This window comes from Antechinus flavipes, chromosome 1 (assembly GCF_016432865.1).
Source record: "Antechinus flavipes isolate AdamAnt ecotype Samford, QLD, Australia chromosome 1, AdamAnt_v2, whole genome shotgun sequence".
Lineage (NCBI taxonomy): Eukaryota > Metazoa > Chordata > Mammalia > Dasyuromorphia > Dasyuridae > Antechinus > Antechinus flavipes.
The window spans coordinates 226558536-226572305 of NC_067398.1; positions in this window are offsets into that span (position 1 = coordinate 226558536).

Here is a 13770-nt window from a genome sequence, read left to right on the forward strand (position 1 = left end):
CCCTTTAGTCCTCTCTTTCTATGTGTTTGTTAAGACTTCTCCTTCCTACAGCTATTGCTTGTGGCCACCAGATCTTAGAAAGAAAGCATAGAACACCACAGAGAAAGATTCTGATCAAAGAAGATCCAACCATATAGGAATTATACTCAGATTCCTAGCACTGAGGATTGCTTAATGTTTGTAATGAAAATGCAATGTTTTATTGCTTTTCAGATTAGAGAATTTTATAGTTAAAATGGGGATAACTTTGAGAAACTCGAACTCACCTCAAATATGCAGCCAATTTATGAAATTATCTTAATTCAACCCAAACAGTAAAACTGATATTTCTAGCTTCCTAATTCTCCATTCTACCATAGCGATGGACCATGGTGTGAATTTAAGCTTGTCATATTTTATAGATCATTTGTTTGTGTCATAGACAACCTCACTGCAAATAGACTCTGTCTGTGGCCAGTCAATAAAATATTACATTAAATTAAAAAGTTTTTGCACAAGAAAACCAATACAACCAAGTTTATAAGGGAAGCAGAAAGCTAAGGGAAAAAAATTATAGTCAGTATTTCTGATAAAGATTCCATTTCTAAAATGTACAGAGAACCAAGTCGTAAGAATACAAGCTATTCCCCAATTGATAAATGGTCAAAGGATATGGATAGACAATTTTCAGATGAAGAAGTTAAAGCCATTTCTAGTTATCTGAAAAAGTGTTCTAAATCACTATTGATTAGACAAATGTAAATTAAAACAATTATGAGGTACCACTTCATATTTTTCATATTGGCTAACATGACAAGAAAAGACAATGATAAATGCTAAAGAGAATGTGGGAAAATTGGGACACAAATGTATTATTGGTGGAATTGTGAAATACTACAACCATTCTGGAGAACAATTGGAACTATGCCCAAACTGTACATACCTCTTGATCCAGCAGCACCTCTACTTGATCTGTATCCCAAAAAGATCATAAAAGAAGTAGAAAGATTCACATATGCAAAAATGTTCATTTCTATAAGGATATTGACTGGATATGTTATTTCCTCTTTGAGTCAATCCTGATTACTCTTTTACCTTCTGCTCTCTCTCTTCCCTTCCAACGTAAGAGATTTTTCTTGCCTCTCCTTATGGCCCATAATTTACACCATTCTACTTCTCCCTTTCCCTTTCTCCCAGTACATTCCTCTTTAACCCTTAATTTCATATTTTTTGGTATTTTCCCTTCATATTCAATTTATACCTGTTCCATATATATATATATATAGGCATATAGACATATATAGATATAATGAGTACGTAGGGAGACATTAGTATGGGAAGGATGTGAACCAACATTTTCGGGGTATGGGTCCAATAGCTTATTTAGCTGACCTTACACTCCTTCTAATTGGCATAATAATGAGAAAATTCTAATATGAAAATATGTTTAAAAGAATTGTACATATTTAAGTTATATCAGATTTCTTGCTGTTTGAGGAAAGAGGGAGGTAAGGAAGGGAGGGAGAAAAATTAGAAACACAAAATTTTACAAAAATGAATATTGAAAATTATTTTTACATGTATTTGGAAAAATAAAATACTATTTTAAAAAAGATTTTGTATCATGCCTATTGGGATGGATACCATAGGAGATACCAAAGAAATTACAAAGCAAACAAACAAAAACAAGGATCCTGCCTTCAAAGAGTTTACAATCTAGTGGAGAAGATAAGCTTACTTGAAAAAGCTTGCTTTTTTCAACTCTAATTTGTTTATAGAAATTCTGAAAGGAAAATAGTATATTGACCCATAAAATAACAGGAAAGTTTTTTTATGAAAAAATAAGTCAAAACATCAACAGAGGAGTTCCATAGGTACTTCATAGGTTCAATGGCACTTTATAGTCACTTAGTCCAATCACTTCATTTTATAAATGAAAATGCTGAGGTCCATGGAGTTGATGGCTTGCTCAGTTTCAAACAAGAAATACGTGGTGGAGCTACAATTTGATCTTGGATAAAATGAATCTAGTTCAGCAGCTTTCCTTTTGTACCACTACTTCCTTTGAAATGGGACCCTGTTTAGAGTTATTTTACTCCCTTTTTACTTTACTGTTCAGATGTTTTTCAATTGTATATGATTCCTTATCACCCCATTTGGGGTTTTCTTGGCAAAGATACTGGAGTTTGCCATTTCCTTCTCCAACCCATTTTACAGATGAGGAAATTGAGGAAAACAGGATTAAATGATTTTCCCAGGGTCACAGAACTAGTAAGTATCCCAATTTGAATTCTTCCTGACTCTAAACCCATCATTCTATCCACTTTTGGCCTGCTCCTCTTATTAATGAAAGAATCACAAAGGGATGGCTCATTATACTACACAAAAACTATGACTTTTTTTTTTTTTTTTATAAAAAAGACTGAAATAGACAAAAACACAGGAGAAAGAACTTTCCTAACAGGGCACTTTAAATTAAAATCGCTTCTAATCATTTAAGTCCAATTTTAGCTTATGGTTAAGCTTAAGGTTCAATTATGACTTTTTAGCTGATATTCCAGAAGTTCACATCTCAGATCCCTGCCCAAGAAACTATAATGGCTACCCAATAAAAGACAAATTTCTCGACTGACATTTAAAGTCTTGCACAATCTGGTTCCACTCTATTTTTTCCAGTTTATTGCATATTATCCCATATTGCATATTACCCCATTTGTTCTTCCCTTAAAACAATATTCCATTTTCTGCCTCTGTGTTTGTATTCTCAAGCCTGAAATGCTCTCCTTCCTCATGTATGCTTCCTAGAACTCTTAGTGTCCTTCATATTAGCTCAATGCTACCTCCTCTATGAGGCTTTTTATGGGATGCATTTGATTTGTTGTTGTTGTTGCTTTTTTTTTTTTTTTTTTTTTGTAGTCCTTAGCACAATGCTTGGTGTATATAGTAGGTACTTAATAAATGTTTATTGATTTATTGATGGTTAGTATCATTCTTCCTTATCAAACAGACACACACACACACCCCTCTGTATTTTTATTTTGCATATATACTGTATTTTCTTATCTATAAACATCTTACATTTCATGATTGAAAAGTAAACTTCCTGAGTACTGGAACTCATTCACTTTTGTATTTATAACCCCAGCTCTTAAGAGAGTGCCTAGTACATATTTGATGATTACTAAAAAATCAATCAAAGAGTGATTGATTGATGAAGGAACAAGAGGAAAAGAAGCATGTCACTGCTCACTTTGTTGAGATAATGTCAGCATTTGTGTTATATTACCAGTTTCAACACGTCAGTGACAACATGTATTCTGTTAAATGAAATAATTGGCTACCATTAGACTGAGGCAATAAAGACCAAAGACTAGAAATTCCTTAAGGGTGTAATGATCTGGTTTATTAGCACAGATTATTTTTTGTATTGTACTGTCCACCAAGAAGAGCAAGAAGAAAAAAGTAAAGACCATGATGCTGCTTTAAGAGTGAAAGTTTTGTAAGATACACGACTAAGCCAATTCCTAAAGGAAATCACAAGTAAAATAGCAAAACCTATGGCAAAGTTTATTTCATTGGATCTGTACCTGCATCACTCCATGTTAGACTATTTTATAAACTAAATAAAGAATGAAATGAGCATACACATTAATACACACATATACGTAAACACGCATACATGTATAAGTATATATGTATGTTTTTTATATATGCATATATATATATGTTAAAAATTTAAGAACAATGATCATTCATGATTCCAGAGAACTGATGATGAAATATCAGAGACTTGATGGATTTAGGCTATGAGTGAGACATATATATTTTTGTATACCATTACTGAAGGAATTTGATTTTTTACAATTAAATTTTTCTTATAAAAATATGCATTTTCTTCTTTTCTTTTTTTTTTTTCCAATAGGATGCTGGGGAGAGGGTGAAAGAGAAAAAAAAAAAAGATATTCTAAATTTTTTGAAATAGTAAAAAGGGAGAGTGCTTACAAAAGTAAACTGTTGTAGGAACTTTCAGATGAAATCATCTTATTATTTTACTCAACTGTTATACTGTAACAAGAAGATCACCAGGATTGGGAGTACTCTGCAAGTGTTTGTAATGTAAAAACAAAATTAACCCATAAAACTGAAAATTTAAGAGGTGGGGTGGGAGGAGGAAGGGAGACAGAGACAGAAAGACAGATAAGGACAAAAAAGAGGCAGATAGGGACAAAGAGACAAAGATAGAGAGAGACTTGAAGGATCCATGAGGCATTTGTAGTACAAATTAGCTGCTGACCCTAAGAACCAGCGTACCCACAATCTCAAATATGACTCACAGTCCAGATCCATGAAATTAATGTCCCTTAAAGGAGAACTTTCCAAAGTGAATAAAGAGCATCTGTACAATGTCTATTATTATCATCTGCCAGTTCTGTGAAGAAAGGAGGAGGGAGATACATATAAGGAAATTTCCAATCTAAAAATTGTTGTAATGAATTTGTGTGTGTGTGTGTGTGTGTGTGTGTGTGTGTGTGTGTGTGGAGGGGTAGCTGTGTGTGTGTGTGTGTGTGTGTGTGTGTGTGTGTGTTTGTCTCTGTGTCTTTCTTCTTTTTCTCTTTCTTTCTGTCTTCCTTTCTATCTCTGTCTCCCTCTCTCTTTCCTTCTCTTCTTTTCCTCTTTCTCAGTTCTTCCTCCCCTTTCCTCCTTTCTCTCCCCCTCTATCTTCCATTTTCCTCTTCCCTTCCTCTATTTCTTCTTCTCTCCTCTTCATCTGCCTAGTATGATATACCATACATTTGATTATTTTCTAAGGTTGTGTTCAAGTGTTCAACAGCCTTTCTTAAAAAATCATATATATGTGTGTGTATATATATATCCATGCAATTATTTTAAGGATTTGTTGTTTTAAATATTTGGGAAATATTAATCAGAAATTTTCTGAAGCAAACTATGTAACCTTTTCCTTTTCCTGTGGTTTGGGGAATATGTTGATTTGTACAGCAAATAATTTCCATGATCCTAATGTGATGTTTGAAATTGCCCTTCGATCTAGACAATGTATATAGCTTGTATTTCTTTGGCTGTCACGGATGTGTGATTGATTTTATTTATTAATTTTAATAAGTGACCAGAAATGAGAACATATTTGTATACCCAGTGTTTATCATGTAGTAGTAGGTGCTTAAAAAATGTTTGTTGGTTGTTTTCTCTATAAAAAAAAAATCTGATTCCTTGTCTATTTCTCAAAAGGGGGGCTTGAAAACAGTTCTAATTTTTATGGTTTTGTTTTAACATCTTGTGTGGCCTTCCCCACAATTTAAGTTGGAGCACAGTTCAAAAAAAGTACAAGTCTGGAGAAAGATTGTTTAAGAGGTCCATATTTGCTATCTTGTATGCATATTTGATAATACTTATTATTTTAAACATAAACATTAATCTTCAGTGTTATGAGGTTGCCTACCAACTTTTAAACAAACAAATGTGATGAGTGACTATGTAGCACCATTTCATCTCTATGGGGACCTGAAGACCCAGGCATTCACAGAGAGAGAAAGAGAATTTGTGGGATTTGGGAAAAGGAAGGTTCTTTAAGTGGGGCAGAAAGCTGCCTGATGAAATAAGGATAAATCAAATCTGATTGTTTTTCTCTTTTTTTCATGCAAAAAAGATTCAGACTGCTAAAAATCCAAGCTTAGCCATGAACATTAGATTTTCCTTAGATTGAGACTCCAGTTTCCATGAGGCATCCATGACAGTCTGGGCTGCTGTTGTTGTTATGACCGGAGACTTAAGAAATTGTCCTGTATATTTAGGAGACGACCCAAATGGAACCTGAGTGAAATACTGATAAGTATTATGACTCCAGTTAGTCTGATGATTTGGAAAGGAAAATTCCTTCCCTTATTGCTCTATCCCCAACTGCCTCTGAGATAGTTTATCTTCTTTCTCATCATACTTCCTTCTCCTTACCCCCAATCCTGCTTACACTTTATAGGCACTTGTGATTTGGGCTTTTTTTGGTTATATCTAAAGAATTGGGAGAGCATTCAAACTCCAAAGAAATTATTTTACAATGCTAGAAAAAAAAATAATAACAAAGTCCATCTGGAAAAACAAAAAGTCAATTTCAATGAAAGTAATGAAAAAATGCAAATGAAAGTAGCTTAGCTGTACCAGACCCCAAACTATATTATAAAGCAGGGGTTATCAAAACCATTTGGTACTGGCTAAGAAATAGAGTAGTCGATCAATGAAATAGAAACACAATAATCAGTGACTATAGTAACCTAGCGTTTGACAAACCCAAAGACCCCAGCTTTGGGGATAAGAACTCACTATTTGGTAAAAATTGCTGGGAAAATTGGAAATTACTATGGCAGAAACTAGGCATTGACCCATATCTAACATTCTATACCAAGGTAAGGTTGAAATGGGTTCATGATTTAGACATAAAGGGTGATGCTATAAGGAGAACAGGGGATAGTCTACCTCTCAGAGCTGTGTAGAAAAAAGGAATTTATGGCCAAAGAAGAACTAGAGAACATTATGAAGTGCAAAATGGATAATTTTTATTATATTAAGTTAAGAGGTTTTTATACAAACAAAACCAATACAGCCAAGATTAGAAAGGAGAAAGAAAACTGGGGAAAATTTTTACATCCAAAAGTTCTGATAAAGGCCTCTTTTCTAAAATATATAGAGAATTTATAAGAATTCAAGCCATTCTCCAATTGATAAATGGTCAAAAGATATGAACAGTTTTCAGATGAAGAAATTGAAGCTACTTCTAGTCATATGAAAAGATGTTCAAAATCATTGTTGATCAGAGAAATGCAAATTAGGACAATTCTGAGGTACTACCACACACCTCTCAGATTGACAAGAAAAAATAATAATGGATGTTGGAGGGGATGTGGGAAAACTGGGACATTGATGCATTGTTGGTAGAATTGTGAATGGATTCAACCATTCTGGAGAATGATTTGGAATTATGCTCAAAATGTTATCAAATTGTGCATACCCTTTGATCCAAGCAGTGTTACTACTGGGCTTATATCCCAAAGAGATCTTAAAATAGGGAAAGGGACCCACATGTGCAGAAATGTTTGTGGCAGCCCTCTTTGTAGTGACCAGAAACTGGAAACTGAGTGGATGCCCATCACTTGGAGAATGGCTGAATAAATCGTGGTATATGAATATTATGGAATATTATTGTTCTATAAGAAATGACCAGCAGGATGATTTCAGGGAAGCCTGGAGAGACTTACATGAATTGATGCTGTTAGCAGAACCTATTATTATACGCATTATAATAGCAACAACAAGACTATACAATGATCAATTCTGATGGACGCGGCTTTCCCCAACAATAAGATGATTCAGGTCAGTTCCAATGCTCTTGTGATGATGAGAGCCATATGTACTCAGAGAGAGGCCTATGGGAATTGAGTGTGGATCACAACATGGCATTTTCATTCTTTTTGTTGTTGTTTGCTTTCATTTTGTTTTCTTTCTCATTTTTTTTCCCTTTTTGATCTGATTTTTCTTGTGCAACATGATAACTGTGGAAATATATGTAGAAGCATTTCATATATTTAACATATATTGGATTACTTGCTGTCTGGGAAGGGAGTGGAAGAAAGTGAGAGAAAAAAATATGAAACACAAGGTTTTGCAGGAGTGAATGTTTAAAATTACCTATGCATATGTTTTGAAAATAAAAACCTTTTATTAAAAATAAAAGAATTGGGAGAGCAAGCAGGAAGTGGTTTGGAAAGAAGACCATGAAAAATGCTTCATTTTCTCCTTTTCCATTTTTACCATGTTCAATAAACTAGTTGTTACAAGGTGTTGGGTATCTGACTTTTTTGAATGTTCAAAGTCATGACCAGAAACAAGAAAGCCTAGAAATGGGATAAAGACTTCATTTTTTATATGTTAATATTCCATTTTGTCCCCTTGATAAGTAGTCTCCAAAGTAGGGACTTTGTGGAAATGTGTGATTATAATCCAGGTTACGATAGTACAGAAGGTAGGAAGATAGGTTATAAACCATCATAATTGACAAGTCTTGTCTCCACAACAACTTCACCAATACACTTATCACCTAGCACTGGCCCTTCCAAGCCTTTCACACTGCAAATGTTCAAGCTTCTAACCTCCCCTTTTTTTAGCCATTTATGAAACTCTCAGGTCAATTATAACCAAATAATACACAGCTACTCACAACTGCTTACCAGTTACTATTAGAAAAATCCCATATCCCCAATATAACCTTGCCCTTTTTCCTTCTAGCCTCTACCTCGTACTTAAGGCAGACAGTCCTCAGGTAGCTCTGGGAACTGGTGCAGTAGACAGCTAATTAGTATCTCATCTCTCCATTTTGTTTTTAATAGATTGGAGTAAATCAATCAAACATAAATGGGATTGTAATCTTCAGCACAAAGTTCATTTTCTTTCACCACAAATCTACCCACTTTTGAATTTTCCTATTACGATCAAAGCTGCTATCTTCTTTCCAATCATCCAAGATCAAAACCACAGAATCTTACTCAATTCTTCCTTTTCATTTATCCCTTATATCTGATCAATTATCAAATCTCACTGTTTCTGATTCTACATCTCTCACTTCTGTCTCCTTTATTCTTCTCATATCAAGGGTTCTTAAATTTTTTTTCACCCACAACCTCTTTCACCTGAGGAATTTTTATGTGACCCTGGGCATATTGTATATAAAAAAAGTATACAAATCAAACATTAAATGATTTAAAATCATTTTTAAATTTTGTAATTTTGTAACCCCCATATTCAGTTACACAACCTCATATGGAGTCACAATTCACACTTTAAGAAGCTTTGCCCAAGCAGATTGAAATATATTGGATTTGTGTTGAATTATATAGAATTATAAGATTATTCTAATAGGATTTTAATTGCTCTCTCTCCCATTTCAAGTATCTTCCCGCTTGAATCCAACATCCATAAAGACATCAAATCGATCTCCTTAAGGCTAATAATGTCATTCCTCTACTCAATAAATTTCATTGGCTCTGTAGGTAGCTCTGGGAACTGGCCCCTCATCAGAATATGTCCACTTCTCATTATAATATTCATTTTTTTCATTATTTTTGATTTCCATCCTCAAGAACACCAATTTTTCCAAGGTATTAGCACTTTGTGTGGATTTAATGAAGAATCTTTAGTACTTGAAAATGTCACTGGTTCAATTTATTAATTATCAGCTAGCAATGATTAATAACATGATTAATTACCCACAAGCTGTGTCTCTTAAATTTATTATATGTCACAACAAACTCTTATGTTTGACATTTAAAGCCCTTCACAACTTAGATCTAACCCACATTTCCAACCTCATTATTCATTGCTTCCCTCCTTTCGGTCTACAACCCAGTATACACACACACACACACACACACACACACACACACACACACACACACATTTATTCTACTCCATCTCTCATTTCCATTCTACCACAATGGCTATCCCCATGTTTGCAATGCATTCCCACCTCACCTCTACAATTTAGAATTCCTTGTTCTCTTCCAAAACTTGAGCTCACGAACCCCTTCCTGAGCTTTCTCAGCTGCTAGTACCTATTTTCCCTAAATCCCTTTGTATTTAATCTGTAGATAAGTATTTCCTCAGACACAATACCCCTTGATGGCAGGGACTGTTGGATTTTTACTTTGTATTCCCAAGTCCTAATATAATGCAGAGCACATTGTGGCATTTAATAAATTCTTATGGACTGACTGATTGTTGCAGAGAATTTCTAAACTGATGAGATCAGAACTCCATTTTTTTTTTCAACACCACAAACTGGCTGAATCTGTGCATTCATTAAAGAGACCACAAGCAGAATATGATATGTGATGAGAAGAGTTATGCAATGTATTACAAAAAATATTGGCAGAGCTCTAGGTTTGAGTGTTTGGGGAGAAATGTAAATATTCCACTATCAAATATTTATTTGGCATTTGATACTAAAGCAAAAAACCTCCCAAAAAGTTTTCTACTTATCCCCCACCAAAAAAAAAAAGTTACATATGCCAATATTCTCTCCACTAGTTAATTCCTAGTACAGTGTTTAAAAGAGTTGTTGAGCTGGAAAATGTTATATATTCTTTGCATCCAAAGAGACATGTCCCCAAGCCACCAACCTTCTTTTTGATGATAGATGATTATCAATAATACACTATTTCATATACAGATATATAGATAGATGGATATATATATAAATATATGTACACACATATATACATACATATGTATGTATGTAAGACTTAATCTTTCCCTTTAAGGAAAAGATAATTTTAAAAATTTTACAGAGCATTTAATTTTTGCACCACCATCATTTCCCAATTTTCTACTCCCTTCCCCTCCTCAGAAAGCCACCTCTCATCACAAATATCCTGAAAAGACAACAAGAGGCAGACAAATAAAAGTTACAAAATCAGAGTGCTCCCAGCTACAAGTTCTTTTGGCTCTTGATGGCATGATTCTGCAGAGAAGTTTCTGAAACCATATACTACCAGACTGTGGCAAGGAGTCTGGGGCCAGTCCTTTGGTTTTCCTTTCTTAATAGGAGCACAGACAGCAGAAGCTGGCTATTTCCCATTTAACTTTCTGACTATGTTCCTTTCATCAATTTTCCAAAAGCTGAAGGAGAACAGTGAAGGTGGTACAGGGAAGGTTACGAAGAGAAATAAAAGGGACTCAGGTACCCTTCCACCTGTAGAGTTACTGCAACCCACCATTCAGCCTGTTGCTGTGAGATGTTTATTCAAGTTTTTATGTTATATAAGGTTTCTCAATAAATCATGGTTCATTTTAAATCATAGTTGTGCTTTGTGTCAGTATGATATTAGAGAATGTGAAAGGGGAATTGAACTTTAAAAAGGACAAGAGACATTCCCTTTAGCTTAAGTTGAAGTGGGGACCAAAGCAGATGAGAGAAATTATCTTTGCTATTTTAAACAGTTTTCCAGAATCATGTGTTCAAATATAAGTTTATACACATGTGACAGTTGCTTGGGAGTGGAGAGATTTGGCTGAGAAGGAAAATTATTGACTCCCTTGTGGCTAGCACCCACTCTTGTGTGGGTGGAGTTACTCTTTCTCAATTACCTTCAGAAGAGACTGTCTAGTCATCACCTTAGCCTCCACTGCTTGGGGGAGGGTATTTCCTTGAATTTAGCACCCCAAATGAAACAATGGCAGACACATGCCAGAGGCCACTAAGGTAATTGCCTCAGATGGAAACAATTCCAATTCTCTGTTCACCAAAATTCTTTTCTCCTAATATCCATCCCCATTAACTGATCCTTTGCCCAGAAAAATCTATGAATTGTTTGGATTTACCTTCAATTCTGTGTTTAGAGAATTCAATAATTTCTTTTGAATTAAAATGTTTTATTTGATTCATTCAAGTTTTCAGCCAGACACCCCAATGATTTATAAAGGTTCTCTTCTCCCTCCTCCCCTCTTATTCCAGTCATAACTCTTGTCTCAACTGTCTTTGAATCAATCCAGGACCATCTCCAGTCATCATGGTCTATATCTGGGCATTGTGCTCAGATGGTTCTGGAGGGGAAAGTGAGGCAGGAGACCTTGCAGAGTCCTTGGTCACTTAAATCCAATTCACTTGCATCTCATGGCTTCACCTCCCTGATGACATGACCTTCTATGAGAATGAAAGACAAAAACCAACGACTTTGAACCATTGAAATACCAGATGAATGCTAGCTTTGAGAAGTGAACAGTGATTTTTTAAAAGTTCATTTTAAAGAAACAAATACACTTTGAGATACTCTTCCTGGAACAATGGGAACATCCGTATCGTTATTCTCAGCAAATACAGTCTAGTCTTTCTTTCACTAACTTTAGACGACATCCACATGGTTTAGCCTTCTGATCATGAGAGCAGAAAGAGCAGTGGCTGGTCATCCAAGAGCTCCATTCAAGATTTTCAACCTTCCCCTCTTTTAAGATGAGAGGAAAAAGAAACTGCCTTTCTCTGTCATGGTCATGTCTCATTATTCCTTGGGACCTCATAGTGTGGACACCCAAATCCTTTGTGCACCCACTGTCATTATCTTCAGTAACCTGCAACACATTTATGTACTGGGATCTTTTATCCTGTATATATGGTGGAGGGGTGTGTGTGTGTGTGTGTCCCATTTGAGAATAGTTCGAATAGAAAACTAGTTGGAGAAAAGCCCAAATCCTGGGGTGTTAGGGGAGGGCATCCAAGCTACAGAAGAAGTGTTTTTTGTTGCTGCTGCTGGTTCTGCTGATGGTTGAGTCTTTCATAGTGTCAAGGGTCCTGGTTCCTCTTGGGCCACCCCACCCATTCAACACGTCCTTGTGCTGTGGACTCTTTGCATGTCGAAACTTCCTGTCCAGTCAAATTTCTTTTCTTTTTCCTCCCATTCTGGCTGTTTGGACTTTTTTATTGTATTTTTTGATATCCTATTTTTATTTAAGGCTAGTTAGCTTCCTGTTTTTGTTCCTGTTCATTCATTTACTCTGTAGATCAGATTGAATTTTGAGAATTTCTTACCTTGTGTCCTAATCTCATTTTTATTCTAAGCCAGAGAGAATTTTAGGAATTTCTAACCCTAATTATTATAATTATGTGGAACTGTTATCTTTTGAGGGGAGGGATTGGGGATATGGGAGAAGGCTGAAAAGACTGTATGCCTTCGGTATTCTGCTAAGCAGGTGTATATGACAAGAATCATCAGTCTCCACTGTACAGACAAAGTTTCTGGAACCAGTCTATCCGAGTAAACTTGTTAGTTATTGTCCTTCATTCTCAAAAAATGAACAAAATGACATAACTATGTTAGAATCAAATTACAGCATACCTGACGATGGCTGATCAGATCAATGAAGGCCATTTCCAATGATCCTGATCTTTATTTCCCCCTGAACCCAAATGGCTCTGGAGAAGGGAGAGGCTGATGACTTTGCACAGACTTGCTTCGCTTTAATGCAATTCTCTTGCAAGTTATAATATTATCTTCCCAATATCATAGTGCTCTTTGGGAATGGAGGGCAAACAATAACAATGATAGTCCCAATACAAGCTTAGAATGCTCTGTGTGGACAGATAGTCCATATGAACATTTGAATTGGATTCTCTGAATTTGTGCATCTTGCATTTCTTTAGAGCTACTTCCATTCTTTTTTGCTCATAGAATATGGTGTCTTCTTTGAGGTGGGTACACCGTGATTCTAAGTTCTCCTAAGCTGTTACATGGCAGTCCTGTACCAGCCTCTCCCATGTCAGGCAATCAGTTCCAAAGTTCTTCAGAGGGATTTTGAGTGTCCTTGTGTCACTTCTTCCAACCACTGTATGAGCACTTGCTTTGTGTGAGTTCTCCATAAAACAGGCTTTAGGCAAGAGTACATTAGGCATCTGAACAATTTGGCCAGCCCAGTGGAATTGGGCTCTCTGTGGTAGAGTTGGAGTGCTTGGCGGTTTAGTTCAAGAAGGAAGCTCAGTATCTAGTACCTCATCCTGACAAGTAATCTTCAGAACCTTCTTACACTTCTCAGGCAAAGGTTCTTACTACTCTCCTTGAACGCTAGAGCTGGGATGGAAAGTGAGTGACCCTGAAGAGATAAAACAAGCAGTGGAGACGATGGTACCAGTAGCAACCTCTCTCAGATATTTATATATTGCCTATTTATGCTATTGAGACTTGATAAGGAGTTGAAATGAAAATGAGATTAAAATTAAAATCAGTGATCAGAATAATGACA